Raw genomic sequence first — 14,437 nt, forward strand, 5'->3', positions numbered from 1 at the left:
TCTTGTTGGAGTTGCAAGTCCACCCACGACTCGCAACTGGGCCCGAGCTTTTTTAGTCCCAGCTGCAAGTCCACCCTCGACTCGCAATTAGCACATGACCTTTTTTTGTGCCAGTTGCAAATCCACCCTCAACTCGCAATTGGTGTCTGACCTTTATTGTCCCAGTTGCAAGTCCACCCTCGACTCGCAATTAGGGCCCAAACTTTCTTATCGGAGTTGTAGGTCCACCCTTGACTCGCAACTGGGGCCCAAACTTTTTTAGTCCCAGTTGCAATTTTACCCTCGACTCGCAAGTAGGGTTTGACCTTTTTTGTACCAGTTGCAAATCCACCCTCAACTTGCAATTGGTGTCTGACCTTTTTTGTCCCAGTTGCAAGTCCACCCTCGACTCACAACTAGGGCCCAACCTTTCTTATCGGAGTTGCAAGTCCACCCTTGACTCGCAATTGGGGCCCAAACTTTTTTAGTCCCAGTTGCAATTTCACCCTCGACTCGCAAGTAAGGTTTGACCTTTTTTGTACCAGTTGCAAATCCACCCTCAACTTGCAACTTGTGTCTTTCCTTTTTTGTCCCAATTGCAAGTCCACCCTCGACTCGCAACTAGGGCCCAACCTTTCTTGTCAGAGTTGCAAGTCCACCCTCGACTAGCAACTGGGGCCCATGCTTTTTTAGTCCCAGTTGTAACTGGGGCCTAAGCTCTTTTCTAGATGCAGCGATGGAAATGTGTACGACCATCTCCTTGACTTGTAACTGGGTCTACAGTTTGTTTCATCGATTTGTAAGTCGACCCTTGACTCGTAACCGGACTTATCATTTTTGTAGTTGTCCTAGTTGCAAATCCACCTCGACTTGTAACCAGGCTTGTAGTTATCCGAGTTGCAAGCCCACCCTCAACTAGCAACTGAAGCATGTGTTTTTCCATCCCAGTTACAAGTCCACCCATGACTCACGACTGGGCTCATAGTTTATTCCAAACCAGTTGCAGGTCGATCATTGACTCACAACTGGGCTCATATTTTGATAGTTGCCCCAGTTGCAAGTCCACCCTCGACTCACAAATGAGCTCGTAGTTATCCCATTTGCGAGTGCATCCTCGACTTGCAACCGGGCATGTATTTTCATTTTTTATCCCAGTTGCGAATCCATGCTCGTCTCGCAACTCGGCTCATACTTTGTTATTGTCCTAGTCGTAGGTCCATACTCGACTCGTAAATGGTATAGTAATTTTGGGTAGTTGTCCCACTTGCAAGTCCGCCCTCAACTCGCAACTAGGGTCAGGCCTTTTTTTGTCTCAGTTGCAAGTCCACCCTCGACTCACAACTAGGGCCCATCCTTTTTTGTCCCAGTTGCAAGTATACCTTCAACTCGCAACTTGGGCTCGACAATTTATTTCCCAGTTGCAAGTCCACGCTCGACTCACAGCTGGGGCCCGACTTTTCTTTCTTCTAGTTGTAAGTCCACCCTCAACTCGGGACCGACCTTTTTTCCCAGTTGCAATCCCATCCTCGACTAGTACTTGGGGCCCGACTTTTTTTTCCCAGTTGCAAGTCCATCTTCACCTCGCAATTGGGCCCCGACCTTTTTTGTCGCAGTTGTAAGTCCACACTCAACTCACAACTAGTACCAAACTTTTTTAGTTGCAAGTCCACCATCACCTTGCAACAGGAATATGACCTTATTTGTCCCAATTGCAAGTCCACTTTCGACCCGCAATTGGGGCCTAACCTTTTTTGTCCAAGTTGCAAGTCCATCCTCAACTCGCAACTAGGGTTTCGACCTTTTTTGTCGCAGTTGCAAGTCCACCCTCGACTCACAACTAGGGGGCCCAAACTTGTTTGTCAGAGTTGCAAGTCCACTCTCGACTTGCAACCGGGGTCCGAGCTTTTTTAATTCCAATTGCAAGTCCACTTACTACTTCCAACTGAAGCACGACCTTTTAATAATTTTTTATTCATAGGTTTTCCTCTCCGTTTAATTTTTCTATTTTCAAAAGTCGATCTCATTTTTTTCATTTTCATTTTCTGAATCTTTTCCTTTTTTTGGGTAAATTCACAACTTTCAAAACATGTTCCAAAATTCATAAGTTTTTCATTTTCCAAAATTGTTCGTGTTTATCATAAAATTTGAAAATTTGAAAATGTGTTCATGCTTTTCAAAAAATGTTCACAAGTTAAAAAAATGTACGTGCTTTTCAAGACAAGATCAAAATGTTTTATACAATGTTAACGTTTCCAAAAATTGTTTGCAAATTTCTAAAAATGTTCAAATTTTTGAAAATGTCTAAACATTTTTCAAAAAAATGTCCATGTTTTCATAAAATGTTTAGAAGTTTGTAAAGTTATTTCTTCTTTTCAAAAAAATGTCCATGTTTTCATAAAATGTTTACAAGTTTGTAAAAGTATTTCTTATTTTCAAAAAAATGTTTCTAAATTTTAAAAAAATTCTCATTTTTACAGAAACATATCTCAATTTCAAAATTTGTCGTCTCTATAAAAAATCACATTTTCAAGAAATGTTCTCATTTTGACAAAAATATTACATAAATACAACATAATATTTTATTGCGATGGCGCATGTCTCGCTTGAAGCAGCGATGCCCAAACGGCGTTGCAAAATACACAGTAATATTTCTGAGTGTGCTTATTTGTGTCTTCTTTTGTAAGTAATAAAAAGTAAAACAGGCATAGTATTTTGTTGTGTACAGTGACTAGTACTAGTAGCCAGTAGTACTCCCACCAGAAAGGTAACAAAGTCAATGGGATTACACCAGTGAGCGTAGCCTAAGCTAAAAAAACAGTGACCATAGCCGGGAGAACAAATGTGCGTGCAGCGCAATATGGAGCAAGCGGCGGATGGGCAGCGATGCCCAAACGGCGTTGCAAAATACACAGTAATATTTCTGAGTGTGCTTATTTGTGTCTTCTTTTGTAAGTAATAAAAAGTAAAACAGGCATAGTATTTTGTTGTGTACAGTGACTAGTACTAGTAGCCAGTAGTACTCCCACCAGAAAGGTAACAAAGTCAATGGGATTACACCAGTGAGCGTAGCCTAAGCTAAAAAAACAGTGACCATAGCCGGGAGAACAAATGTGCGTGCAGCGCAATATGGAGCAAGCGGCGGATGGGCTGGCTTTAGGAAAGAGGACAGGACGTGGTAGTGGGCCTCGTCAGCACACGTGGTTGACAGCCTGGCTGACGCGTGCATTTTATCAGGCGGAGGAAAAGGAGAGCTCCTATGTCGAGCCGACGCACAGGCGCGTCTCTAGCTGGGCCGGCCCATTAGCGCAACGCAGTGAAATATCCCCAAAAATACTCCACTCGAGGAAGGGATCGAACCAGGGACCTCCATCTTTGTATGCACTAGCCTAGCCAACGCGATGGACAAGCATTCTTGGTTTGCCTTGGCGCGCGAAGCTAAATGTAATGTAGATCCGAACATTTTCTCAAATTCCTAACGCAAAAATTATTTTGAAAAAGTGTTTTTTAAAAAGCGAACACTTTCCAAATTTTAGTAGAAAAACTAAAAAGCTTGAACAAAGTTTTGATAAAATGAACATATTTTAAAATCCCGAACATTTTTTGAATTTAGAGAACAAAATTTTGAAATCAAGAACAAAATTTGAACATGAACATTTTTTAGAGCACGGATTTTTTTAATCTTGAGAAAATTTTTTGAAACGGAGAACAAATTTGGAAGCGCAGATTTTTTTAAAGAATGAACATTTTTTTTGAATCTTGAGAACAAATTTTGAAACTTAGAACAAATTTGGAAGCGCGAACAATTTCTTAAAGCACGAACATTTTTTGAATATTGAGAACAAATTTTGAAACGGAGAACAAATTTGAAAAATCCCGAACAAATTTGGAAGCGCGAACATTTTTTGAAAACGTGAATGAAATAATTGAAGTCTGGTACATTATATTAATTTCGAAAGTTTTGAACTTTTTTGTGTAACGAGAACAATTTTTGAATTTTGAGAACATTTTTTAAAAAACTGAAAATTTTATGGAAAGGCAAACAAAATTTGAATATTTTGAAAAAAAAGAGAAAAGAGAATGAAATAAGAAACCAAAGAAAGAAAACAAACAAAAAACGAAAAAAGAAGAAAAGAAAAAAGAAACAGAAAGGAATTTGCAAATCTGAAGAACAAAAAGGGAAATAGAAAGAGAAGAAAAAGGAATTGAAAAATGAAATAAGGAAACAGAAAAACAAAGAAAGAAGAAAAAAATAGAAAGAAAAAATAAACAGAAAAAGAAAAACCGGTTCAAGAACCTTCTGGAAGGTTCCCAAAACCGGTCAGGAACCTTCCAGAAAGTTCCCAAAACCGGATAATGTAGCGCGTGTACTATCTTGTAGTTGGGCCGGCCCATCGTGATCGCTAGGTCGCTCGCGTCTGTGCGTTAGCTCGACATTCTGCCGCAATGAGCGTCCGTTAGGATATTCCGAGGAAAAGTACCCTAAAAAAAATCAGGCGGAGGAAAGGAAGTCTTCTCTCCGACAAACTAACAGGCCCAACACACACAAAAACAAACAAACAAATAAAAGAGACCACAAAAGTGCTGATGTCATACTTAGATGTGAGATATTATCTCACATCTAGATGCCATATATTAACCCATACATTAATATGCTACACTGTTGTTTCCTTCATCGTTTTCAAGAGGACATACTAAACTGACAATTGTCAATTTAATCCTCTGCCAAGCTTCTGGGTCTTCATCATGTTATCTATGACTTATAATTTTTTTGTGTAAATTGTTGTTCCGCGACATGCAATTTCCAGATCTCATTTCAAGGGGCAATTCGCCATTGTGGTCCTTAAACCCCGGCATGGCGAGAGCATTTGCAAGTGTCCCTATCCGTTGGTTCATTGCAAAACACCAGCACATCCCACCACCGAGGTGTCACGCACGTACACTTGAGAGCACGGGGCAGAGGGCAGCAAGCAGCACAAGCAACACGCATGTCAACAGCACTCTCTAGAAGCAAGCCGTGTTGCCGGAAAGGGGCCGATGGTGGCTCGCTCTCTTCGGGAGCGTGGGCCGAGGCAGAGGAAAGGGGCCGCAGGCCCGAAGCCCAGGACGGCGATGGGGTCAGGCACCTTGAAATACCCCGCCTTGGCGCCCGACGTAACCGCCGCAACCAACAGCCAACAGAGCTCGCCTCTCCTCGCCGGAGTGCCAAGAAACCCCACCTCTCGCCACCGCGCAGCAGCGCCCACCGCCTCTGCTCTCCAGCGCCGGCGACCGATGGACAGGTTCCACGACAGGCAGCACGTGTGGCTGCGGAGCCGCGTGCACGGCACGTACCTCAAGGCCAACAGCGACGGGAAGACCGTCTCCCTTCGCGACCGCCGCGCCTCGCTGAAGGCCGCGTGGACGGTGCACATCTACCACGGCGAGGGCGACGCCGTGTACCTGCTCCTCCACAGCGCCGCCTACGGCCGCTACCTCGCCGCCACGGCCAGGCGCGCGCCGCTCGGGCTCGGCCACAACGGCTTTCGCGCCGAGCAGCGCAACTACGATGAGCCGGACGTGCAGGCCATCATGTGGGAGGCCTTCGGGGCGGGCTCCGGTGACGACGTCATGCTCCGCAACGTCGGCGGCTGCTACCTCCGCGCCAACGGCAGGTACCTCCGCTGGAACACCGGCGTCAGCGTCGAGGACATGGACAGAGTCAGCAACATGGCGCACTGGATCGTCGAGCCCATCCCCGCCAGAGAGGCGGGCATGCCTGACCTTCCTGGCCCGCCCGTGAGTTCGCCATGACCAGCTTCTCGAATTGCCAATTCATTCGCTCAAGAGCAATTCCTGATCTGCTCTTGCCAAATTCCTACTTCTTGACTCAACCGCAGAACCGCGTCCTCTACATGGTGCTCGGCCAGGCGTGGCGGACGATCGTGTTCGTGCGAGCGAACGCCGAGGGGTTCTACGACGAGGAAAACTGGCACATCTTCCCTTTCAGGGGGAGGTCCGTGAACCACCTGAGGAACGAGCTGGCCGACCGCATCGCCTTCATCGACGGCCAGTACCCCGACGGCATCGCCATGTGCGTCCGGGCGGGCCTCTAAGGGAGGCCGACTCCACTCGTCGTCGATCTGCCCCGCTACTCTGGCCACGCCGAGGCCCACCAGATTGTCGTGATGATGTCCGGGACCCCTGGTGAGAGCCTCCCTCCATGTCACAACTCACAACTCATACTACCTAAAGATTTCCTGATGGTAGTCTTGATTGATTTTGTTATGCACAATTTACAGATTCACTTTTGGTGCAGTTACTATTTGCTGCATGGCTAATCTGCTTGTGTTTGAATTTTTTTTTACTGAAACTGTTATAGTCTGAGAAACAGTTTACTGAAACTGTTATAGACTGAAAAAAAGTTAATTGAAACTGTTGTGTCTGAAACTTGTTAGGTGTTGGGAATTGTCTGCAACTGCAGTAATCTTTTAGATAAATGAAAGATGATCTGTGGAAGTTAGTCAGTTGATTCATCTCTTTTCAGAATTAACAGAGAAGATGGTGATATCCGTTTGATTTGACCCATTTTACTTGCATTGAATAACCTGTGAACAAAATTTAGGTTCCAACAACACTAAACTGAATCTTGTTTCTGCACATAAGTTGTATTCAGGTTTTGTGGGCTGTATTCTTGGTCTTGTTATTTTTTTGCATTACTCTGAGATTTAGATTGTTCATCTGCTTCCTACTGATCTTCTTTAGCGAGAAAAGTAATGTTGGTCTCGAATCTGCTACACACAAAGCACAGATGTCGGTGTAAATACTATTTTGCTGCATGAACACGATATTTGGAGTCTTACTTTATTGGAGTGCTACTGCTAGTGCTAATTTGATCGTGCTTGGAACTTGTCTGAAATTGCTGTAGTCTGTAAGGTAAAAGTAGTTGGATGGAAATAGTAGGTGCCATGTGGATTTATCTGTGACTCTGTACACATGGTAAAAGATGGTCTGAACAGTTCTGTCTTTGATTCAGATAATTCAGTTCGTCCATTTCGTAACATTTTCCATTATTAGAATTATGGACCCTAAAAAGCCAAATCAAGTTCAGTCATCTCATTTCACCTTTGCAGAGAAGATACTAATTTTTTAACCCGTGAATAAAATTCAGGTAGTATCTTGCAGTAGTGCATAAAAAGCTTAGTTCCTTGCACATAATATTGTTTCAGATTTTTCTTGTTTATATCGTTATTGATTATTGGTCTGCCGCCTAACTGGTTCGTACATTCTGCTGATTCAGCGTACGATGAGCTGCGATACCCTGATGTCAACGCAATATAGAGAAAGCTCATAGCTGGAGGCCTGACAGTTCACCTGTTCATAAGTTGCGCCGCCTCGGATATGATGATAACAGAACTGGACGCCTACTTTTGCCTATAGACACATAGATATAGGTTCAGAAAACTCAGCAGCTCCCGTGTTTCTTCTGCTAGCTAAACTTGGTGAAAATGTTTCATCCGATGGCTGAACGACTCTGTAATCTGTAGTGATGCTGGTTGAAGTAATCGTTTTAGTGTCGCTCTTCTGACATTCACTGTGGGGTTCTTGCATTGATTTGATGGTCCTGCATTCCTTTCGTACTAGTATGTATTTTTCTTAGATGATGCTATGGTTTTTGCAGTGAGTTAATGGTCCTGCATTCCTTTTGTACTATGCATTTCTCTTAGATGAAGCATCTGATATGAACAATGATTTGGTTGTTCTTGCTGTTAGTTGGGCACTTGAGTTTAGATGTCCTTTGGTTGTTCTCTTTAGCAATTTACTCTTTTGTATATGACCAGACATTCTTTAGAGAGGTTTCATGAAAAATGGACCTGAAGCTGCAGTAACCATATTGGCAGTAACTGAAGAAAGTAGGCACAGGAAACTAAGTGTGTAACTGAAGCTGCAGTGCCTACCGTAATATGTGCTCTTGATACCAAAATGTCTAGCATTTCTTAGTAGTGTCTTTCTTCCGGACTCTGATGATCGTAAGGTTGCACACGATCTGTGCTCTCAGCAGCCCACAGTTCAGCACTCACGTTGTTAGTTGCAGTCATTTTGATCGAAATAACAACATTCAGCATGACAGTGATTTCTGACAGAATTTGCAGGCATTTTTGTTCTTGCTTCCCGTTTTCCTATCAGGTGTTTCAGTTTAGTCGTAACACGTGGGTGTCGTGTTGATTCTTTGTCCTATTTTGTAATCCATTTCCTTTTAGGAAAATAGGGCTCCACCCTGGATTCATTTTATTCAAACGAAACCAACCGTAATCTATTTGATAGAACGAAGGATATACATAAACGCAGGACAATGATCCGGATGTGGTTTTGTCATAAAAAATGTACTATTTAGTTTTACTTTACGAATATTAATTCCAAGACTGGGGTTAAAGCAAATTCATTGGGCAATTGCCTGACTCTAGTACACAAACACACAAGGACACAACTCTGTCCAAACCGAGTTACATTGGGTGATTGGACATCAAGAAAACAAAGCGGCATAGAAGCTTCTCTGATGCACAATTTTATTGGCCAGTATCTCTGAAGAACAACAAGAAATGGACAGAGTCTTTCTCTGGAATGTCTCAGGCTTGAAACGACCTCGATAGTCGACCAAACATGACCGGCATCCTGTCTTCGCCGCTTCCTAGTTCATGTCCATGTCAACGACGCCTTGGTTGACCTTGTGTCAGGCTATGAATCTCTGAACCTGATTATCTCTGAAGAGTATAACACTTGGAACAACGAAGAGACGAATTGGTATGAGGGTTGGGATCACTGGTAGGCTTCACTGTATCTCTTCATACCGTTTCCACCAGACCCTTCATTTGCTATAATGAATTGGCCAACGAGGGTGTCGTGCTGCTCCTGCTTAGTCCTAGTTATAAAAGCTTCTTTTTTGAAAAAGGGTGCTTTATTACTTAAAAGATTTAAGCATTACACCCGGCCTCTGGATAGCTAAAACGCGCACGGCCAAACAATGTCCTCTCACACAAACGAAAAAAATAAAAAGGTGAAATATAAAGAAACATGTAGAGTTCATATAATGCCTAAAATGGAGGGTTGCCAATCCTCAGATCATGCTGCCACCCAAAGTCGGGTAAAAGTATCCCTCATTGTAGCCTCCAATCGTGTACACATCTCTGTAAACAGATCTAGTTTCTCCTTACGTTGTAGAGAGGACCATAAACGAAGAGTATATCTATAGATAACCTGCATAAGAGAAGTACTTTTATGAGTCAGATACACCACTTGTGCCATAACTTGGCTCGAAAAATCTGTTTAGTGCTAAAACTTGTGGCATACATTGAACTAGTGCCATAACTTGGCTTTGGCGTGCATGTGCGATGCAAATCACATTTCTATATGAACAAGGTGCTGATTAGGCGCGCCAACATGGCATGGGCCCACTGTCAGCGGCTGGATGATGTGTGCCTGCTATTTTGCAAAAAGCACCTCGGGAATTATTTTCTTATGAAAAAGCCCCTGTGAACGACCAATATTTTCCAAACAAATGGAGGCATGTGGGGTCCATCTGTCAGCCACCCACATTATTGTGCAAAAAATTGTTGTCGCCGGGATTCGATCACCTGCCCTGCCGCTTGTAGTAGCGCCAGCCAGAGCAATAAACCCGACAGAGATGTTCTAACGAACGGATACAAAACATTTATAACCTGTCTGATTTAAGTGGGCTGGAGTTCCAGCGGTCCATGTTGCACTGTTATTTTTTTTAAAGTACATGTAAATTGTAACCGTGTGTTATAAAGAAATAGATCTCAAAATAACAATGAACACTTTTATATGCAACATATTTTTTATTAAAATCATGAACATTTTAAAATTATATTACCATTTATAATGAAATAAAATATATAATTATATGTATTAATACCTGAATCTTTTTTATAATGTAATATTATTTTATATTATTATTATTTATAGCATAACAATATAATTTACATATATTCTATTAATTCCTAAAAAAGTAACGCTGCTGAGGTGGTGCGGTGGCCACTTTTACATGATGACTAAATGTCGTTGCTTCTAATCCCAGCCAACTATTTTTACATTATACGAATATATATTTTTGAAAGCATGAACATTTATATATACTACATGAATACTTTGTTAAAATTATTAATATATTAAAAATCATTTAATAATTTATGAAAATATATAGTAACTAAAAAAATTCTTAAAACATGAACAGTTTTACACACTACCTGACTATTGTTTTAAAACTGTGAACATTTTTAAACTTATGTAAGCATTCATTAAAAAATACGTAAAAACATGAATATTTTTATATATTAAAATTATATTGTTAATCTGTGAACAATTTCAAACTTATATAAGCATTTACTGAATATATGTTTTTAGTCAATATGCAAATTATCGCATGAAGAGTTTTGTAATTCATAATTTATTATATGGATAAATGTTAAATCAATACATGATTTTATAAATTGTTTCATTTATTTCTATATACATATTATTTATAACACACTATTATAATTTACATATATTCTGTAAATTCCTGGAAAAACACAATGCAAAATGGGATGCGTGGACTGCAGCCCACTTAACAATCAGAGAATATATAGAACTAGCAGCGTCCTCCCTGTTGTCTTGTGGGCCCCTCGTGGCACCATCTAACCTAATTTCAGTGGTATAAATTCCCAAATATTCTGAAACCTTCAGAGCGAGACCCAAAACAATTATTTCACCGCCGCAAGTCTCTGTTTTTCCGCGATCCCATCTGGAGGCCTCCGCCGGTACTATGCCTGAGAGGGAATCGATCACGGGCGGCTTCTACATCAACATTGCTGCTCCTCGATGATGTGTGAATAGTTCCCACATGACCTACGGGTCCATAGCTAGTAGCTAGATAGCTTTCTCTCTCTCTCTCTCTCTCTCTCTCTATATATATATATATATATATATATATATATATATATATATATATATATATATATATATCTGACCTTCAATACAATGTTCTTCTCGGAGATCTATTCGATGTAATTTTCTTTTGCGGTGCGTTTGTTAGTATCAGATGAATTGTGGGTTTATGATCAGATTGTTCATTGAAAGTAATTGAGTTATTTCCGAACATTATTATGTGTAATTGTTATAACTTTGTATATCTCTCTGTTCTACCTGTTTGGTTTGGCCAACTAGATTGATTTATCTTCAGTGGGAGAGGTGCTTTGTGGTAGGATCAATCTTGTGGTGTTCTCACCTAGTGACAGAAGGGGTAGCGAGGCACGTATTTGTATTGTTGCTGCTAAGGGTAAAACGATGGGGTTTGATCATATTGATTGGTCTTATTCTGTCTACAGTATGTCATCATGCTACAAACATTACTCTGTTTGTTATGAACTTAATACCTTAAGATGCATGTTGGATAGCGGTCGAGGGGTGGAGTAATAATAGTAGATGCAGGATCGTTTCGGTCTACTTGTCACAGACGTAATGCCTATGTACTGATCATGCCATGAATAACATCATAACTATGTGTTTTTTCTATCAATTGCCAAACAGTAATTTGTGTACCCACTGTTTGCTATATTCTTGAGAGAGATGCCTCTAGTGAAACTATGGACCCCGGGTCCATCTATCCATCGTATTACAAAAACCCTGAAAGTATTGCTGCCATTTAATTCCTTTTATTTTATTTCACTTTGCAACTTATATATCTCCTATTATTAGATTTAGTCTTTGCAATTAACGAGTACAAGGGGACTAACAACCATCTTGTCTGCGTTGGGTGCTGTCGGTGTTCTGGGAACGGGGGTCTCCAGACTTGCTTGCCTGTGGCCCACGGCGTGGCTATGCTAGCAGGCCCGTATGGCCCATCTTCGTCAACAAGGCAATCAAGACCTTCGCGAGGGGCCAAGCCTCGCGCAGTAGACGACGCAAGACCTCCTCAGGAGTGGCCTCTCCAGGCTACCTCACGAGGAGCGGAGATATCAAGGCGGGCCAAACCTCACGAGGCTCTCATGACGTGAGCCATGACGATCAGGATCAGGCGGGCGCCAGCGCGCGCAGCGTCCTTGTTTCCTCTTCGGAGCTAAGGCGGCAAGCGCAGGCGCGGAGTACCGAGGCATCAGGCAAAGGTTACCATATCAGTGCAACAAGACCAGGACTGGAAGGACGGCAAGACAGAGGTCACCGTGGAGCCCAAGACGGCGTCACCACCAGAGCCCTTTCGCAGGCAAAGACCACTTTTGTCAGGATAGCTTGTACTAGCTGTCCCCTTTCAAATTGCCCGCCGTTGTTGTCTCCCTTCCCACTCAATATTTGGGAAGAGGACCACGGCCTATATAAGTAGAGCTAGTCACCACAGTATGGAAAGGGATGGAATCTGATCCGGTCTGGAGCCAACCCACGCTCTCACAAGAACACCTCAACCTCAGGAGGCTGTTCTTCCCCTTGTACCGTTTCTCACCAGCCCAAGAGGCAATCCACCACCACCACACTGGAGTAGGGTATTACACCACATCGGTGGCCCGAACCAGTATAAATCTCGTGTCCTTCTGTGTTGCGAGTTCGTCGAGTTCGTCCGTGAGATCTTAGCGAGCTAGGGCATGGATCGGTAGGAGCGAAAGAACTTCGCGCGCACCCCAGAGTTCGAACCTTAAGGGTTTTGCCGGAACCCGAGATCCGACATTTGGCGAGCCAGTTAGGGGTGCGCCGTAGCTTCCCTTCCGTCGCCCCGTCGTCTCCATGGTGGACGCTCGCCGCGCTCGAGCTGAGCGCCAGGCTGCCCTCACCGCCCGCGTTGCTCAGACGGCTCCTGTCGGTGGGCCACCTCGTCGTTCTCCGTCTGCCGCCGCCAATGCCGCCACCGGTCCGGCGGGGAACGAGCAGCAAGCGTCCTCGCTGCACCCATCGGTGTGGCAGGACGGCCGCACCGCCACTCCATCACTGACCCCGGCCGGTTCTTCGTCTCATGCACACCGCGCTCCCATGGACGCGCGGGCGGCTCTCCTCGCGGCAAACAAGCTCCTGCGCTACCGCCTGGTCGACGACCTCTACGAGGAGTGGCTCGACCGCGTCGCCGAGGTCATCCGCACCGCAGGGGGCTCCCCGGCACCGTCCCTCTCTCTACCTCACCCTCCGCCAGCCACCGGTGACGTGGCCCATGGCGCACCTCCACCACCTTTGCCCCAAGACTGCACCTTGACGCCAAGGCGCGCGACCCCACGGCGTGATCCGCCACGCCCGGTGCCCGCGCGCGAAGAGAGGAGCTGCCAAGAAATCCCTCGGCCGCGAGAAGCTGCACATGTGCTCCCCGCGCCACCTCGCCAAGACCGCGCGCTACCTGCGGTAGCGGCACGCGGGCCTCACCAAGACCAAGCGCCACCTCCGAGATGGGCCCCGACAACCATGGCCGGCTGCCGCGCCTTCACCCCCGAGCTGCGTAGTGTCGCCTGGCCAGGCAAGTTCAAGCCGGATCTGCCTCCTCGCTACGACGGCACCGCCGACCCCCCGGAGTTCCTGCAGCTCTACGAGTTGAGCATCAAAGCAGCCAACGGCGACGAGAAAGTCATGGCGAACTGGTTTCCCATGGCCCTCAAGGATGGTGCCCGCTCCTGGCTCCTGAACCTGCAACATGGCTCGATCTCCTCCTGGGAAGAGATGCGCGACCGCTTCGTCGCCAACTTCCAGGGCACCCGCGACCGCCCACCGCCCGCGGGTGACCTGCGCCGCATCAAGCAACAACCAAGAGAGACCATCCAGAAGTACATCCAGCGCTTCAACAACAGTCGCCTCAAGATTCCCAAGGTCACGAACGAGGCCATCATCTCCGCGTTCTCTGACGGCGTCCGTGACGTCAAGATGAAGGAAGATCTCGCTATCCACGAGGAGATGTGCACGTCTCAGGAGCTATTCAACCTGGCGACCAAGTGCGCAAGAGCTGAGGAGGTGCGCCTTTCCCTCCTCGAGCTGCCAGCTGTGGGCGTAGAGGAAAAGAAGGCCAAGGCCAAGGACGTGAAGCGCAAGGAAGCGGCCGTGCTCGCAGCGGAGCCCGACAGCAAGCGGGGCAGAGATCAGCCTGAGTCATCCAAGAATAGACGGCCATTCTGCACCTTCCACAACCTGAACACCCACAACACCAGTGACTGTCAAGAGCCCAGAGCCATCCGCGAGGGACATTTCGGTCGACGCCCCGAGCGCAGTGACCGTGGCTACGGCCGTGGAGGAGGACTTGGCGGCGGACGCTGGGACGATCGTGGCCCATGCCAGGAGTGGCGTGACCGTCCTCGTGAGGACCACTGGCAGGATCATCCTCGCGAGGGCGCGTGGAGGGACCAGCCTCGTGAGGATCGTCCTTAGGGCAACGCCGGTCTCCCCCCGCTACCGCCACCGCCAAGGAGGAACGACGACCACTACCAGGACGAGGGGGCTGGGGGCTTCCACGAGCCTCGTGCAA

At 45.4% G+C, this 14,437-nt stretch overlaps 1 pseudogene; it reads left to right on the forward strand.

Annotated features, from left to right (window-relative positions):
- Positions 1–5,243: 5,243 nt before the first annotated feature.
- Positions 5,244–7,296, forward strand: LOC125525638 (uncharacterized; annotated as a pseudogene).
- Positions 7,297–14,437: the final 7,141 nt, after the last annotated feature.

The sequence above is a fragment of the Triticum urartu genome, chromosome 7A, assembly GCF_056163025.1.
Source record: "Triticum urartu cultivar PI428250 chromosome 7A, HENAU_Tu73, whole genome shotgun sequence".
In the NCBI taxonomy this organism is placed as follows: Eukaryota; Viridiplantae; Streptophyta; class Magnoliopsida; order Poales; family Poaceae; genus Triticum; species Triticum urartu.